This window comes from Bidens hawaiensis, unplaced genomic scaffold, assembly GCF_021521415.1.
Source record: "Bidens hawaiensis isolate Kalapana, Puna unplaced genomic scaffold, B.hawaiensis_p1.1 tig00002525_1, whole genome shotgun sequence".
In the NCBI taxonomy this organism is placed as follows: domain Eukaryota; kingdom Viridiplantae; phylum Streptophyta; class Magnoliopsida; order Asterales; family Asteraceae; genus Bidens; species Bidens hawaiensis.
Genome location: NW_027491138.1, coordinates 1,572,456 through 1,591,641, shown reverse-complemented (window position 1 = coordinate 1,591,641; position 19,186 = coordinate 1,572,456). Strand labels below are relative to the sequence as shown.

The following is a 19,186-nucleotide window of genomic DNA, read 5'->3' as shown; positions in this document are numbered from 1 at the left end:
AGGTGGATAGACTGATTGTGGTGTGAATGGGATGATCTGTATCCTTTTTAAAAGACATGTTTACATTTAACTAATCCTTTTTAAATTATTAAGCCACACTTACAATAAATTAATTTTCAGAAATCAAAACAATGGAGCTAACAATAATATTATCATAATGAATCGGTAATAAACAATTTAAATTTTCTGTAGCGTTTAAGTTATTTTTATCGAAAGTTGTATGGATTTTACGACACTTGTGTAGCCTCTTCATGCTAACTCAGCCTCTAGAAAATATATAAAACTAGTTTTGTACCCGCCTTGTTCGGTTGCACAGTACCGACACTAAAATTAAATAAAAAAAATAACAGCCAATTAACAAAACCCGGCGTGCTACGGCGAAGATGCAATTCTGCGAATTCATTTGGTATCATTTACGTTTGCAATGGTAACAACACTAAATCTAAAAGATAAACTTGTGAGCGTCCCAAAACGGTAAAATCAAAGTGTTAAGAACACCTAGCTAATCATAATATCATATACAGAAAGCATAATTCCTTCAAGTTCTTTCATGCAAAACAATTCAACAATCATTTCAAAATGTGAAGGAATTCAACCAAAATAAATGTAAATGGAATCTCTAACTGCTCACCGTCGTCACATCTGCCGCCTTGTCTATTGCTACCTCGGATACGGTAGACACAACCCATTGAACCAATACCAAAATTTTCGGCTAGGTTTTGGCTAGAATTAGGTTCTTATAGGCTTAACTTGGCTTTTGTTAATAACCAAAATAATGTCTTGAGCTAAAATTATAATCATATAACTCATCATAAAGAACAAACCTTTTATTTAGGTCCTTATGTCCATGGACATAAAAACTAAGAAGATTTCTATGTTTTGATGCCCAGGAACTCTCTTTTTCTAAAAAGGTTAGCACTTTAGTTATTATGCATGAAAATCAACAAAACAAAAGCTTATTCGTTTTTGAACAACAAACCCATACACACCATAAATTATACACATACATCTCAATAAGACTTGAATCCTCAACATCATTGAGCTCCTTAGATGGTACTCAATGCTGCTATTATTAACCGAAAACAACCGCACCTACACCCTAGAATGCTTCACCAATAGAGGATCGCTAATTGACTTAATATCTCTGCAAGATTAAAAAGAAATCAACAAGTTTGAAATATATATAAAATTCTGCCCAGCAAAGAAACAAGCATCAGCAGCATCTATATATCTAGTATGTGGGCAAACATGATCAGTAGTGAAAACACTTATATAACACTATCATACCTGCATGAGACCACTCTCATTGGTAAACCCAAACTGTATATTTAAATTAAAAAAGAACTAAAAAAGCAAGAATATATAGCAAACTAGTTTGATACACCAAACTAGTTTGCAAGCTTGAGTTTTCCACATGTTACAATCTTTATGGACATGTTTTTAGTTTCTTTTCTTTTTTTCTTTTCACACTAATTAGTTTTTACTCTAATATTATTTTTTTCTAATAACTTTTAATGATTAAATTTTAAAAAAAACCAAAAAACATTGTCTTGTTCAACTTTTTTTTTGAATACACCGGTATAAATTTTGTAAAAAATAGAGTTTGTTTAAAAATATACTTTTTAATATAAAATAAATATTAATCATTACCGAACTTTTTTTATTATTTTAATAATTTTATATTAAATATATATTGTTTATTTTACATAAAGAAATTATTTTTTATATTTCTAGTCACTTTTAATAAGAAAAACAAAATTTATAAATTTTATTTATTTAATAAAAAATAGTGAAGGTTAGATTGCTAATGAATATAGAAAATTTGGTTGGGTTGGGTTGGGTTGGGTTGGGTTGGGTAAGTGAAGAGAGAGAAATTAGTTATATATAGACAAAACATCAAAACTAGTCATTTATGTTTGTGCGTTTTTTCAATGGTTGTCCTTTCGCAAATTTAATGACAGAAAACATCCTTTATGCTTAAAAACCATATCACGTTACGTCATTTGACCCTAACCCAGTTAAGTTTTTTCGTTAAAATCAATCATGTGCAAAGCACATGAGGGTAAGTTCGTCTTTCACTCCTTGAGAGAGTACTCGTGTACATAACTCAAACTTTGAGCTAAAGTGAAAATATTTAAAGATAAATTTTCTCTCTCTCTCTCTCTAAAACCTGCAACTTTATCCCTCTCTCCCTCTACACCATAACCAACTCCGGCCACCACCATCCTCTCTCTCTCTTTAAATCATCTCCGGCAACCACCATACTCTCTCTCTAAATCATCTCCGGCCACCATATATCTGCAACCATCCACTTGCCACAACTATCAACACCATCGTTCACCTTTATAGTTTTACCATCACCGCCTTCACCTACCAACCACTCCAACACTGTCAAAATCACCCTCCTCCACCACCGCATATGCCATAAGTAACCACTGCCACCCTTGTCGGATCTATAACTCGACCCGAGAACCCAAATCCACCAAACCTAATTAACCTACAACAACAATTTAACATAATCGGAGCAATCTTTACCGATAGAGAAGATAGAGAGGTGGCAACGATAGGTAATAAGGCTCAGATGTGGTGGTTGCGGTGGTAGGTGGTACTGGTGGCTAGGACGGTGGGAGATCGAGTGTATAGCTACTGCAATTTCGGGCCAAGAACTAGGGTTCTGACTACAAGCATCAATTTTTTCCAGCGAGAAACGACAATTTCAAGACACTGTAATTTAGGGGAATGATAGAATGAGACCTACATAAGCATTCCAGGCAAACCAAGTACCATTTCGAGCACTCTAGCAACAAAATCAATTTTTCGGTGAATGGTATCTGCTAGCTGATTTGATTCAGTGCCATCGTCTTCGGTGTCGCTGCCTTTATCGGGGTAGACGGTGGTGAGGTGTGTGACGGCGGTTCGTCTGGTGTGGTGACGATGATGAAAACTGTAGATGCGGGTGACGGAGTTTGGCTGTCGGCTGTTTGGTTAGGGATGGTGTTTAGGTGGTGGTAATCCGGTGGTGTGGATGGTCGTCGGGGGTTGTGGCGGTGGTGGTGTAGAGAGAGAGAGTGTGAAAGAAGAGAAAGAGTGAAGAGAGAGAGAGAAATGAAGGATTATATTTTTAATACTGTTTTAATTTATTAGTAAAGTAAAATGACTAAATTACCCTCATTTGCATTGCAATTGAGATGATTTAAATGATAAATTTAACGTTCGTTAGTGAAAAGGACCAACTGCGCAACAAATTTTAAACATAAGGTATGTTTTCTATTATTAAGTTTGCGAAAGGACAACTATTGAAAAACCGTGCAAACATAAAGGACTAGTTTTGATATTTTGTCTTATATATATATATATATATATATATATATATATATATATATGCTTAAGTTCATGAGAGAAATGAATATGGACCACTAGTTTTATTTTATGTTTTAAATGTTTAAAAATAAATGAAAAAGATGTAAATGCAACAATAAATGCATTCTCTCTCTTCAATTAATACAACTAATATAACCATAATAAATCCCTATCTTTTCAATTAATACAACTAATATAAACAAAATAAATCCTCTCTAATTAACAAATATCAAAACATAATATTTTTCTTTCAATTGATATACTTAGAAAAATTATTGTTATAAATAATAAAAAAAAATATCATACAAATGTGTTCATTAAATATAAACAATAAATATACAACATACACAAAATTGTATAACCTACATTTGTTTTGAGCAATAAAAACGTTCAACATACAAAAAAGTATACAACTTACATATGTAATTCGACATCAACAATTATATAAACTAGAAAAAGATACACACATCCTATACGTGTGTAGGTTATATGTTTTTCGTGTGTAGGTAATATGTTTTCTTATTCTTAGAACAAGTGTACGTTATATGTTTTTGTGTAGGTTGTATATTTTTTATTGATATTTAATGCTAACATATGTAAGATAGTTTTTGTATTATTCATCACAATGTACCTACGTGTTGGTGGATATTGATATATTGACTTGGAAGAAATTGGGTTTGGATAGAGAAAAAAATATTTAATGTATGAATAAATTGTATTTAAATGTGTAGGATAAAATTTTCGAGTGTAGGTTATATGTTTTTCGTGTGTAGGTTATACGTTTTCGCGTGCGTGTGTATTGATGCTGAATTTTGTGTGTCGGTTATATGTTTTTCGAGTGTAGGTTATATGTTTTTGTGTAGGTTGTGTACTTTTTTGTTGATATTTAATATAAACACGTGTAAGATAGTTTTTTGTTCTATTCATCACAATGTAAATACGTGTTGATGGATATTAATATATTGAGTTGGAAAAAATTGGTTTTGGATAAAAAGAAATTTTAATGTATGAATAAATTGTATTTGTGTAGGATAAAAATTCAAAAGAGAAAAAAATAAGTTATAAAAATAAATGAATTCTTAATATTTTTCAATTATAATAATGTGATTAGTTATATTAATTAAATAGATAACTATAATATTTATTAGTTACATTAATTGTCTTTTACTATGCTTGAGATGGGGTAGGTGGATCTTAACTCCAAAGGTATGAGACCCATAGGTTTTTGATATCATATGAACTTAAATGCTTAATGTGCGTGGAGGCTTGATAGGCTGGTAGCTGGGTTTAAGTGGACAACAATATCGACAATCGCGGTTTTTACGTTTATCTGAACTTTAAGATAACCTATATGTTTTTAATACCATTTTTCCCAATTATGATTCCATTGCAAAATACTTTTTCAGGAACGAAAAAGGTTTAAGTGTGGGATTTGATGTAGTCTAAAATATACATATTGTTATATAAATATTACCTATGCTTTTAAGTGTTTTTTAGCCAATAAAAAAAGTTTTTATTGAATATTATTATTATTTGGTTCATATATGGGTTTAATGGGTTCTAAGAGACAACGGGCTAAAACGAGTAAATCAACTCAACAATAATAACTACTGATCGGTTTATGTTAGTTACTCGTATTTGATCGGTACATTTTACATGATCGTTTAATTACATTCTAATATTTTTACTGGGTATTATGTATAATGAGTTTCTAAAGAAATAAAAGTATGAGCTAAGTAAGAAAAATGCTGAATATAAAAAAACGTGGATTTAAATCAATTGAATTTTAATGATATGTTAAATTAGTATGTGGATATCTAATTTTTTTGAAATTGGTCACCAGCCCACCAGGACATTAGTGGACTTTAGCCACAAATATTATTTAGCTGGACAAAGATGATACCCTGCTTATTGGGCTGGACTGAAAATAAGAAAGCAAAAGTTAAAAAGAAATTTTGGCTTATAAAAGGGAGGTTGGCTGTGAAGGGATGGGCCCGAGAGAACATAAAGAGTTATATAACTTTAGGAGGAGTTGGGCAGCCGTTCATAAAAGGGCAGAACCCTACGGAACGAAAGACAAAGAAGAAAATTAAAGAAGAAAGGGTTCAAGAAGAAAGCGTCAGGGTTCAACACCTATTCATCCAAACATCATTAATATTTGGTTTGAATTTGTTTTTTTTATGAATTCAGTTTTTGAATCTTATTTATTTGGTTTGTTCTTGAGTATGGTTGTTGGCTAAACCCTTAGACCGCCTAGGCTTATGATGAACTTTTGTTGACGTTTGATCTTGGCTTGGGTTTTATTTATCGTTATAGTTTTATAAACTAGTAAAAGGTTTAATTATATTGAATTGATGCGTGTGTGTACTTGAGGTGTTTAATTAAGTTTTATTATTCCATAGTTGCCTTGATTATTGTTTGCCATTAAGATAGGTTACTACTAGGTCATTTACTTTGTGTCTTTGACTATTTTATGATTAATTTCGAATAAGATCATAGGAATAATATTATTTAATCAAATAAACCTAAGTGTGCTGCTAACGTAAATAGGTGCAAGGTTATTGGTAGGTTTTTGTTGATCAGGATTGTTAGATTTAGTTCTTCGAAAGGAGTCCGTCTAGGTTTGATTGGTTAACTTTATCTATCGAGTCAATGGAATATATTAGACTGCCTTTGATTTTCGCGCTGTAAGGTAGGATTTCGTATAAAGGAACTAGTTTGTAAGTAATTAGGTGACCGTAAGGAAGCTTGATTTTTAATACGGGTGAGTGTTAAAACTTATTAGAAACCCATAGGTGTCTTCTTGAGAAGGGTCAGGGGTCCTGTTCGGGTTTTCTTTTAAGCGTCCATTTTACGATCCCAGTTCCATAACTAAATATTTTCCCGGTTAATTGATAACTGAAACTTAAGGGATTCTAGCCTAGGTGGTTGTTTGTCATCATCTGAATTAATTCTAGGTTTAAGTCATCTTTAAGTCTTAGTGATTAATTTAATATTAGTTTAAGATTAGTTTTTAGTAAAACCCCCCAATAATATAAATAAATAGTCGTGTATGTAGTTGAGTCTAATTTAGCTAGTTTATGTAATTTAAAGAGTCCTGTGGGTTCGATATCCGGACTTACTTAGCTGTACTAGAGTCGATCGGTTCACTTGCCGGTTAGTAGTTTTAGTTAAGTTAAGAGTCTAGAATTATTACTTAGTGTCTAGATTAGTGTTTATTTAGTTAATAAATTAATAATTACTTTTAGCACATCACCCATATATATATATATATATATATATATATATATATATATATATATATATATATATATAGCAAGGTTAGAATAAGTAGTATTTTTCTAAAATGTGTAATAAGTGATTTCGACCGTTAGATCTAATGTGCTACATAAGGGCAAGATTGTAAACAACCATATCTTTTTAATTATGGAAATGAAAACAACCATATCATTTTAATTATATAAATTAATTACTAATTTAATTTACATATATTCTATATTAGTAATCCTAACAATTTTTTTCATCTAACATTTAAAAACGAATATAATTTGACATCCACAGGAGGTCCACTAGTCCTGCTCCGCCTCTTTGCTACACCACCGCCGGAAAGAGACAACAACAACTGGAAAAAAACATGGAAAACATGGAGGTCGAGAGTGGAAGAAGGGATGACAATTGGTCAGAATGTCTTAAGGAGAAAAGAGGGAAAAAAACACTTCTGCTCCGCCACCGCTGCGTTCAACCATCCGCCGCCACCGCCGAGTTCAGCCGCACCGTCGCTCAGCCATCCATTGCCACCATCACGTTCAATCAGCCACACAGTCGTTTAACCATCCACCGCCAGCATCGTGTTCAACCATTCAACCATCCAATGCCGTGTTCAGCCAACCACCGCCGCGTTCAACCAATGGTCCCAATCTCCATTGCCGCCGTCCTCACTGCCATCGTGGTGGAGATTGGGTTTCACCGAAGGGTGGTTCAAGGGCTTTTTATATGGGGGGTTGTTCTTCTAATTTTGGAGGTTTCACTGTTGACTTCAGTTGGCGCTATTGCCGGCGGCTTTCTACTCGTCTATAACAACGGCTGATGTAACGAACCTTAATGTGTGTGTGTATTTAATGGGTGTTTGGGGGGGGGGGGGAGGAATGGTTTGATGCCTTGTAATCTGAATGTATAAGTTCTTGTGTGTTTAATACTGGTGTGTTTTTTGTTAATAAAAGTGTGCTTTTGTTCTTGGTGTTCTTGGTGTTGTGCTTTAAATTTTGATTAAAATCTGTTTTTTTTTTTAAAATTTTGATTATTTCGATTTAAAACACACTGTTACATATATTGTGATGTTCTTGGTGGTGTGTTTTAAAGTTGGATTAAACAATGATAATTATAGATTGATAGTGTTTCCATATATAATATAACACACTGAGATGATTATGCCCCTAGAGTGTTATAAAACAAGTATTAAAATAAAACACACAGCCTAAAAAACATACTTTCCATCTAGACCATCAGATCACCAAATCTAACGCATCAGATTACTTCTTACACTTTTTAGACACTCTTCACTTCTTATTATAACTCTACCCTATATATATATATATATATATATAGGATCAGGATCATGTGAGAATTTTTTGGGAATTGAGAACTTTGAGAATCATTTTGTATATATATATATATATATATATATATATATATATATATGATCAGGATCATGTGAGAATTTTTTGGGAATTGAGAACTTTAAGAATCATTTTGGACCACAAAAAACCCAAAAATATAAAAAATCATAAAAAAACACAAAAATAAAAAAACCAAAATTCTTATTTATCATCCCGGTTTCTAAAAAAAACCGAAAAAAAATTATCGGTTTAGCTAAATTATACATATATGTATCACATGTGTTTTTTATACACATATGTATAATTTAAGGTAAATGATAATGTACATATGTGTACATTATGTAAACTAGAGATTAAATGAAAGTATATATATGTGTATAGATATAGTATGAATTAAAAAAAATGAAAAAAAAATTTTTTTTTCTCGGTTTAGCTAAATTATACATAAATGTATAATATGTACATATATGTACACATATGTTTTTTATACACATATGTATAGTTTAAGGTAAATGATAATGTACATATGTATACATTACGTAAACTAGAGATTAAATGAATATATATATATATGTGTGTGTGTGTGTGTAGGTATAATACGAATAAAAAAATCGGTTTTTTTAATATAACCGGAATGAAATATAAATATTTTGGTTTTTTTTACTTTTTTAAAATTTTCGTTTTCTTTTTTTTTTTGTTTTATAATTTTTTAAATACTTTTTTAGAGATTTTTTGGTGGTGCAAAATGATTCTCAAAGTTCTCAATTTTCCAAAGGTTCTCTTAGGATCCTTACCATATATGTATATATATATAGGGTAAAATTAAAATACAAATAACAACAAAAATGAGAAGGGTGAGAAAGAATCTAATCCATTAATCTTAAATTTGGATGGTGGAGATTAATTTAAGAATACAAATTGATGAGAAGAGCATAAAGGTAATAACCCACTTTTGCAGACTTTCTCTCTCCACATGCAAATTACATGTCAATTCCCCTATCATTTTAAAACCTCCATAACTTTTTAATGCAACATTATTTTTTTTAAAAATTTCACCATAATAACAAACGTTTTTTATCTTTAATATGAGTATCATATTGTTATATATATAAAAAAAATTAGTGCGTTTTTAAGTAGGGTTTTTATATTGTGCTATTGGTTGTTTATTGTGTTTTTAAATTGGGTTTTCTATGTATTGTGTTATAAATTATGGTCATTGTGTTATAAATTGGTACTCATAGTAAAGATAAAAATTAAAACAGAGATTACGTCATTGTGTCTTTTTGTTTGTCATTGTATCTTTGTTCTCATCATTTGTCTTTTTACTTATCATTGTGTTTTATTCATTGTGTATTACGTTCGTGTCATTGCGTAACATATAGTTTCCATTGTGTTGTACGTTTCGGGTCATTGCGTTATATTTATTCATCATTGTGTTTTATGTTTCATGTAATTGTGTAGTATCTATTCATCATTGTGTTTTATGTATTAGATAATTTGTTGTTATTTTATCATTATATTTACGTATTATTATTACACAATCGTATTATTAGTATTTAAAAAAAACACAATGATGATTTGAAAGACATAATGACAAAAAAAAACACAATGACGAAAAGACACAATGACATAATGACGTAATTTTTGTTTGATTTTTATATAACAAAGTCATACTCATATTAAAGATAAAAAAACGCGTGTTATTATGGTGAATTTTTTTTTTAAAATTAATGTTGCATGAAAAAGTTATAAACGTTTTAAAATGATGAAAGAATTGACATATGACTTGTATATCGAGAGAAAAAATATGTACTGTTACTTTTATACCCTTTTACCTTTGGTCCCGCTTGACACATGTCAATTAACTATGGCTTCTCATACTTTTATTTTTATTGGCCTTTGTAGAATAACTCAACACTATATATATAGAGAGAGAGAGAGAGAGAAGAGTTATAATGAAAACCCTTCCTAAATGAAAAAACTCTAGAAACCTACTTATAACCCTTGATCTTACATCTTCAATGGCCAAGATTTAAAGAGAAGATTTAAATTAAAGATGGAATAAAATAACTTAAAAAAGGACAACTAAGGGTAGTTTGAACATCAAAGCTTACTCTTTTTCTCTCCTTTCATGCCGAGTACTGACACAAAGAACAGGCACATGCATATTCATTAATAATAATCATTTATTTATTTACTTACTTCCTAGCACACACATGATTTCCTAATTTACTTCAAAATCCCTATTCAGATTTATTTAATATAAAAACATAGAATTTACCTTCCAAAATTAAAGTTTTTGAGATAATGTATTCATGATAATTTTTATGTATTCATGTCATTTCCTAATTTATGCATATTCAATCGAACTTTCATTTATTTGTTTTATATATTCATGCTAATTTTTTTATTTATTTTTCTGGTAACTTCTTGTGTTGTTGGTTTTACTTATTTTTTTTACTGTCATTTCAATTAAAAAAAATTGTTATAATACATTACAAGTATGAAATATCATTAAAAATTAATTGATTCTTATATTTATTTCTATTTCTTTATTGCTTAATACGAGCATAGTTGTTTTGTATAAGAAATTAGTATCATAGCATTTCTCAGTTAAGATTATATATGCTATTAGTAATTTATATCGTAGGTTATAATTTTTTTAAATGTTAATATTTTAAAGAAATATCATTTAAAATTAGGGGAGACAAATATGAGTTATGCAAACCCTAGTTATTTGCATGTTTTATAACAATTATAAATAACTCATTTTAAGTGCATAACATATAACTTTTTGTCGTTACATCATGTTTAGTGGAAAACATAATGTAACCTATAGTTATTACATCATTTTAAGTACATAACATACTATACCTTTTTGTTATTACATCAATTTAAGTGCGTAGCAGATAACTTTTTGTTACTTACATCATTTTTAGTGTAAAACATGTTGTTATCTTTAGTTGTTACATCATTTTTAGTGAATAGCATGTTGTTACCTTTAGTTGTTACATCATTTTAGTGAATAGCATGTAACTTTTGGTCGTCACGCCATTTTTAGTGCAAAATTTTTTGTGTTACATATACAAAAATATTACATATAAAAAATTGTAATGTTAACTATAAAAATTTGTAATATTAATTATAAAAATTGTGATGCTAAAAAAATGTAATGTTAATTGTAAAAAATTGTAATGGCTCGCTACTTATAAATTAAAAAAATTAATAGTCTTTAGTATCGTTAAATAAAAGGATCTCGGTGAACAATGAATTAAAAATAATAATCAAACTTGTAATAAAATAACACAAAGAAAAAAAATATATGAATGAATGAATAATAATATAAATTTACGTTTACACTTGTGAAGGATATGAAAGAAAGAAATGATGAAGATGGTGACTTTACAATAAAATATTATATATATAATTTATATAATTAGACAATATTAATACAAAATAGATAACTAAATATGAATAAATGTTATAAAAGTTTAAGTTTTTTTTTCCTTAGAAATTGCATCTGCAAACATATGGTCAAAGTACATAATTCTTTTTTTTTTAACTTGGAAAGATGTGTAAGAAGTAAAGGGAAAATACAATAATGCCCTTAATTGATTTTATATCAAAAAGGAGAAAAAAGATATGTGGCAACATAAGAACCAAGTATTGGGTTTGCAAGGTTTTTTCAAGTCATGTGTGTTTTTATTTTATATATACCCTATATATATATAGGATCAGGATCATGCAAGAACTTTTAGGGAATTGAGAACTATAAGAATCATTTTGGACCACAAAAAAAAAATAAAATAACCAAAGTACTTATTTGCCAATGGATCTCTTCTGATCCTTACCCTATATATATATATAGGATTAATATCATTTGAGAACTCTTAAATTATTTAAGAACTTGAAGAAACTCTTAATACCCAATGTTTTTTATAAAAAATTTTTTATGTTAATGTTATTTAAGTGCAATTTTATCACTTTTGACATCTATATTTACGATTACAATTATAAAAATTAGTTTTTTTGCGCAAATCTATTTTTTTATACACATATGTAAATTTTTTTCACATAAATTTTACACATGTGTAACCTGTGATTTATATATGTAATCAAAATTTTTTTTATAAATATGATAAAACAAGTCTCAAATAATGTTAATATATAAAAAGAGTTAAAAAAATATTTGGTTTTTAAGAGTTCCTAAAAGTTCTTAACTTTTTTTGAGTTCTCAAATGAATTATGGGCAAATTAAGACACTTAGGTTTTAAGTAATTTACAATTTAATTAACAAATGGTACAACTTACATAACATGTTGAAGAGGGGTAAAATAGTCTATTAGAAAATGTTTAAACATAGTTACAATATTGCCCCCTCAACTTTAATTAAATTTTATAATTTTAAGTGATAATTACAACATTAGCCTTTTAACTTTTAACCATATATTCTTTTTAATTTCACATTTAACCAACTTCCACTCATGATTTTTAAACGGTCATAATTTTTTTATACGCTAATATTTTTTTTAAAAAAACGGCACCATAAAAACGAGAATTTTATTCTCTTTAATTTGAGTATGATATCCCCTTAGTTTTTTTAGTTAAAAAATTATCATTTACGTAGCGGTGTTTGCAGTCTGGTTTGACGGTTTTTAAATAAACAGTTAGTAGCGATTTTTTATCATCATAAACCGAAACAGAACCGTTAAGAATTAAAACCAAACCATTATCAACAGTCTGTGTTCCCGCTGCATCGCACGGGCACCCGTCTAGTATGTATATATATAAATATAATATATATATATATATATATATATATATATATATATATATATATAAGATTTCAAATGAGAACCACTTTGAGTTTTAAGAACTCGAAAGAATTCAATGTAACAATTTTTTTTTGAAATTTTTTTATACATGAGTAATATATGTAGGTTACATATACGTAAAAAAATTACAGAATTTTTTACGCACCGAGTCGACTTCTTACATATGTATAACAAACGTAAAAATTAGTGTAATCACTTACATCTTTATTCTCTCTTCTACTTTGATTTTTTAATCACATTGAATCTCAACGACATAATCTAATCCATTTAATTAAATGTGTGACCAAGAATAGAGTTTTTAAGTTCTTAAAACTCAACAAGGTTCTTAAAATATCCCTCCCCTGTATATATATATGGGAAGTATAAAATAAAAACTCATTTGAGTTGTGAAAACCCATGAAAACCATATGTAACATCGTTTTTTTGTGCACATGTAATATATGTTGTTACATTGTATACAAAACATTAAAAAATATAAAAAATTGTTTTGCTATTTTTTAATATTTTTTTACTAATTTTTATATATGTTTTCAGGAGAGAGAAAAAATTATATTTCCTTTTACAGAACAATGTTAGAATAAGAAGTGGTTTTTTCCTAAAAATTGTAATAAGTGATATGGACCGTTGGATGAAATATTACAATGGAGGGTAGGATGGTCTATATGTGTTTTGTTATTTTTGGAATTAATTTAAGTGTTAATTTATTTATATTAAGATAAAAAATGTTTTCCCTTTTCTTTTCCTCATATCTTCCATCAGACGACAAGAGAGAGAGAGAGAGGAGCGGCTATCCAACAACCACCGACAGCCACCACCGTCGTTCAACTATCCATCACCACCATAGCGATCAACTATTCGACCATCCACCGTCACCGCCGTGTTCAGTAGACACTGTCGTGTTCAACCCTATTCAACCAGCCACAAACACCAATCAGGTCAACTATCCACCGCCACCGCCGTCTGTGTATTTTTCGTTTTCCGAGTTTCCCGACCGCCACTGTCTGTGTATTTTCCGACCACCGTCTACTTATCTCATCTTGGCGAGTTTTCCAAGTTTTCCGTTCTTGGCGTTCTTTGTGTGATGGCGGGGTGATGGTGATGTTGTGGTTCAGCGGAGTGCCGATACTGGAGTTAGGATGTTATGTGGATTGCGGTGATAAATGGGTATGTGAAGTTGGGGAAAGTGTAGGTTGCACGCCAACCGTTTGATGAAATGCTGAAGAGGAATAACGTGTAGTGGAGTGGATTAGTGTGTTTTTGTTAATAAAAGTTTGTTTTTGTTTTTGATGTTCTTGGGGTTCTTGGTGTGATGGTGGGGTGATGGCGATGTTGTGGTTTAGCGGAGTGCCGACACCGGAGTTAGGATGTTATGTGGATTGCGGTGATAAATGGGTATGTGAAGTTGGGGAAAGTGTAGGTTGCACGCCAACTGTTTGATGAAATGCCAAAGAGGAATAACGTGTCGTGGAGTGGGCTAGTGTGTTTTTGTTAATAAAAGTGTGTTTTTGTTCTTGGCTTTCTTGGCGTTCTTGGCGTTGTGCTCTAAATTTTAATTAAAATTTGGTGTTTTTTTAAAATTTTGATCATTTCTTATTAAAACACACTTTATAGATCTTGTTATGTTCTTGATAGTGTGTTCTAAATTTGGATTAAAAAAATGATAATTATAAATTGATAATGCTTCCATATAAAATATAACACACTTGACGATAATACCTCTGGAGTGTTATAAAGCATGTATTAAAATAAAACACACAGCATAAAAAACACATTTTCCATCTAAACCATCAGATCACTTAATCTAACGCACCAGATTACTTATTACACTTTTTAGACACACTTCACTTCTTATTATAACTTCTCCTACTTTTACATTTTTTATTAACTTTAATTATGTACCACAAGTTTCAAAATTTAATTAAAAACATATGGATGAGAATGAGTTTCTAAAGTTTTCACAACTTAGGTGGGTTTTTATTTTAACATCGCTATATATATATATATATATATATATATATATATATGGCAATATTTCAAATGGAGTAAAGTGCCATTTTCGTCCTTATAATTTGGCAAATAATGCGAATTTAATCCAAAAAGTTTATTTTTTTGTATACGGACCATCCACTTTTCCCCATTTTTGCCATTTACATCCAAATTACCAGCCCCGCTAAATTTAATCGTTAAGTCAGGAGTAGACATGTCTTTTCACTCTTTCTTTTATTATATGAGTAAAGTGCCAAAATATCCCTGATGTTTGGACTCGTTTGCGAATTTTGTCCAAAAATATTTTTTTCACAATTAGCCCCTCGATGTTTCCCAACCATTGCCAATTTCGTCCAAGTTGTTAACTCGGTCTAAATTCAACATTAACTCAGGGTGCTACTGTCATTTTACATGTCTGTTTACAGTATTATTATTATTATTATTATTATTATTATTATTATTATTATTATGTGTTTGTTCGATGACATATATAACATCTCACGATTCCTATGTTTGAATCAAATATAGCGTTTGTGTATTTATTCTTCTTTGTTTTAATCATATAAAGGGTTTAGTTCAGAACAGTGGTAGTAACAATAATAATAATAATAATAATAATAATAATAATAATAATAATAATGTAAACAAACATGTAAAAGGATAGCAACACCCCTGAGTTAACGTTGAATTTAGACTATGTTAACAATTAGGATGAAATTGGCAACGGTTGCGATACATCGAGGGTCTAATTGCGAAAAAAAAATATTTTTGGACGAAATTCGCAAATGTGGCCAAACCTTAGGGACAATTTTGACACTTTACTCATATAATAAAAAAAGAGTGAAAATACGTGTCTACCCCTGACTTAACGATTGAATTTAACGGGGTTAGTGATTTGGATGTAATTGGCAAGAATTAGGAAACGTGGATTGTCTATATGCAAAAAATAAACCTTTTGGACTAAATTCGCATTATTTGTCAAACTACAAGGACGAAAACGACACCTTATTCTTTCAAATGAGAACTCCTTTGAGTTTTAAGAACTCGAAAGAACTCGATGTAACAATTTTTTTTTTGAATTTTTTTACACACGAGTAATATATGTATGTTACATACATGTAAAAAAATTACAGAAATTTTTTGCACACCGAGTCGACTTTTTACATGTGTAACGGACGTAAAAATTAGTGTAACCACTTACATCTTTATTCTCTCTCCTACTTTGATTTTATAATCAGATTTAATCTCAACCACATATTTTAATTCATTTATTTAAATGTGTGGCATATAATGGAGTTCTTAAGTTCTTAAAACTCAACATGGTTATCAAAAGATCCCTCCCCTATATATATATCTACTATTATAATATATAAAAATCTATTTGTGCCACTTGGCACTTAATTGCACTATATTTGTGCCATTTGGCAAAATATTTTCCAATCATTAAAACCTTTTTTTTCTTTATTTAAATAGAAGGATAATCAAATTGGTAAATGGTTCCGTAACCGACTCTTTCATTAAATATGCCACTCTTATTATGAGACCTTGGAAGTATCTTCACAGGAGATGGGCATGACTCACATGAGTGCTTATTATTCTTCCATGAATCATCATCATCATCATTATTTAAAAATCAAAATTAAATGACTTAGCTTAAAGAATCAAATATTACTGTAATCTTTATAATTAGCCAGTCATATTATATATACAAGTGTCCAGTTCAAAACTAACTTGAAGTAGAAAATTGTGAGAATCGCATAAACCCTTATACGTTATGCATTAAAAATATAATCACATGTAGTGAAAGAGAGTATATATGTCTATATTTGTGTCATTTTGCAAGTTTTTATTTTCAATCATTAAAACTCTACTTCTTTAATAAAAAAAATGATCAAAATTGATAAATGGGTATCCCGTAACCAACCCTTTGTTGTAAAAAAATTATATTAATTTGCATATAATTTATAACACACATGCTGACTTTTTGTGCCTCCCTAAATCATATTTGACGCGATTGACTTTCTCCCTATATGATATCAGACACAAAAAACTGCAGTTTGAAATATTTACCGGAGAATAAAAAATCAATCACATAATATCAAGCTATTTCGTTTATCAAATCTCAGGTGTGTCGATTTATCTGTAAATACTTTCATGATTTCTCCAAAACTCGATAATAAACCTCTAAGGTTAAAGATTTGTTTACATGTTAAATTTTAGTTAAATTTATGATAATCTGGTTAATGTCTTAAATATTTTACAATACTACTGAATTTGTTAAATAGTAGTATCTAATTTCTATCACCATATATATGTGTTGTTATTGATTATTATGTTACATCTGCTCAATGTTTGTTCCCATATGGTTCCCATGTAATTTTCAAATAGGGGAAAAAGTTGATTAGACTTTACAAACTAAATAAATTTGATATAAATGTTACGCTTATGACTAATTTTAAGAACCGATAATTATGCATTTGTAGAACATGTCTACTTTGTTGATATAACTGATGAATTGTGTAATAAGGTTCTTTTTATATAATAAATGAAACGGTGTTACATATCTATATATTATTTCTTATTTGTGTAACTAACTTTTCTGCAAAGTTAACTTATATTACTTCTTGTAAAGAGTATATAAGTAAAATTAATAGATGTATTCATTTACGGATAATCATATGTATTTCATAGTTTAGCATGAGTAATTTTTTTGTTAAGATTATATTGGTTTGCCCATTTATCATAATCAACTGATTATCTTTTTGGTAGTTTCTCATATTTTGTTTGTAAATCAAACATATATAATTTAATGATGCTAGCATAAGCAAATACACCTCTACAGACTTTTTCAATAGGACCAAGTTTCTTCAGGGTTGCGAATTTGCGATGCATCCCGAAAGACTTTATATGGAAATATGTTAATACATATGTTTTTTTTATAATATTTACGAATCAAAATATTTAATTAATGATATTCTTTTCTTATATAATTCAAGTGTTACTAGCTAGGCATGCACAATCATATATAAACAATTTTTTTAGATTTATGATAACTATCATTATGATTCTTTTTTTTTTCTTCTGTAATTTGTAATTTATTCGATTTTATAAATCTTTATATTCATTTATTAAAATCAAAATATTATCTATCCAACCCGTGTATCACACGAGATACTAACCTAGTTTATATATAGATAGATACAAGTAGAGTTTGTTGAACTTGCCTGTTACTTTTGTTGAAAAGTATAAAGTAAACAGGCTGCTCCTGTGAGAGATGGAACAATTCGCGCACTAAGTATACACATAAAGCAATGCTGCCAAAATAAACAATATTAGTTAACTAACAGAAAATTGCAGTAAATTGCCGAACCACAAAGGTGCGACTTTCTGTGTTCATGTCCACTAGTTTGGATGAATACTTACCCACTAAAGCATACAAGTCCAAGTATCCAAAGAACAGCACTTGTCCAACTTGATTCCTTATATGCTATCCACACCTGGAAATTAATCAACACTTGTATAATGGAAAAAAACAGCACTTGTCCAACTTGATTTAAAAAAAAAACATTATGTTTAATATTTTAGAAAAAACTCAAAAGAAATGAAAAGAAGTTTACGGTGTGAGTACTTCCACATAGAATGGAAATCCATAAACTGAATACGCATAAATTATTAGCCCCGGTACGCAGCAGCCTATTACAGTAACGATTACTTTTGCTGTTACATGAGAAAATCGTGTCGCACGTCCCATATCGACATCCCTATGAAATATATATAATTAAAATTAGAAGCATATACCTTAGCACATTATTTGATGAAATTGTCGTTTACTATTACATAAAAAGAAGAGAAGTGATTTATGTGGTTACTCTAAGTAGTATATATATATTGCGTGCCCATTTTGACGTCTCACCAGCACGAAATATATTGGATCTTTTATGGATTCTTCAGGTGTCAACTTGAAGAGCAACCAAGCAATGTATCCACAAGTGACAAAACTGTAAAAGACAAACAAAAAAAAATGAATAAAACAGTTACACTTATATGATTTGGAACATGTCACACTGCTCATAAGCAAAAATAAGATTACCTTGAGCACAAAAATATCATAATCAAAAGAACAACTATCTTGATCCAGCTGGATTCCTTGTAGAAAACCCAAGCCTAAAAAAAGTATACAACCAGATTTGAGTACAAATCTTTTCGGGGAGACAAAACATAACAACCTCATATGATTTAGGAAAATAGTTAATACCAAAGAAACAAAAACTTAGTCTTGTAAATGAAATTAACTTGCTCACCATTATAGCAACTGCAAATACAAAACCATCTGCCATCATTGCTAGTGTCCACCTGCAACAAAATAAAAGAAGATGGCTTAAAACACTA

The 19,186-nt window shown here is 29.7% G+C and overlaps 1 long non-coding RNA gene across 1 annotated transcript; it reads right to left on the bottom strand.

Annotated features, from left to right (window-relative positions):
• Nucleotides 1-18,681: 18,681 nt before the first annotated feature.
• LOC143619997 (uncharacterized) lies at nucleotides 18,682-19,152 on the bottom strand. The gene is made up of 3 exons (XR_013151268.1): nucleotides 19,099-19,152; nucleotides 18,888-18,961; nucleotides 18,682-18,795 (listed from the first exon to the last, which is right to left on the bottom strand). It is a non-coding gene; the product is annotated as an uncharacterized LOC143619997 (long non-coding RNA).
• Nucleotides 19,153-19,186: the final 34 nt, after the last annotated feature.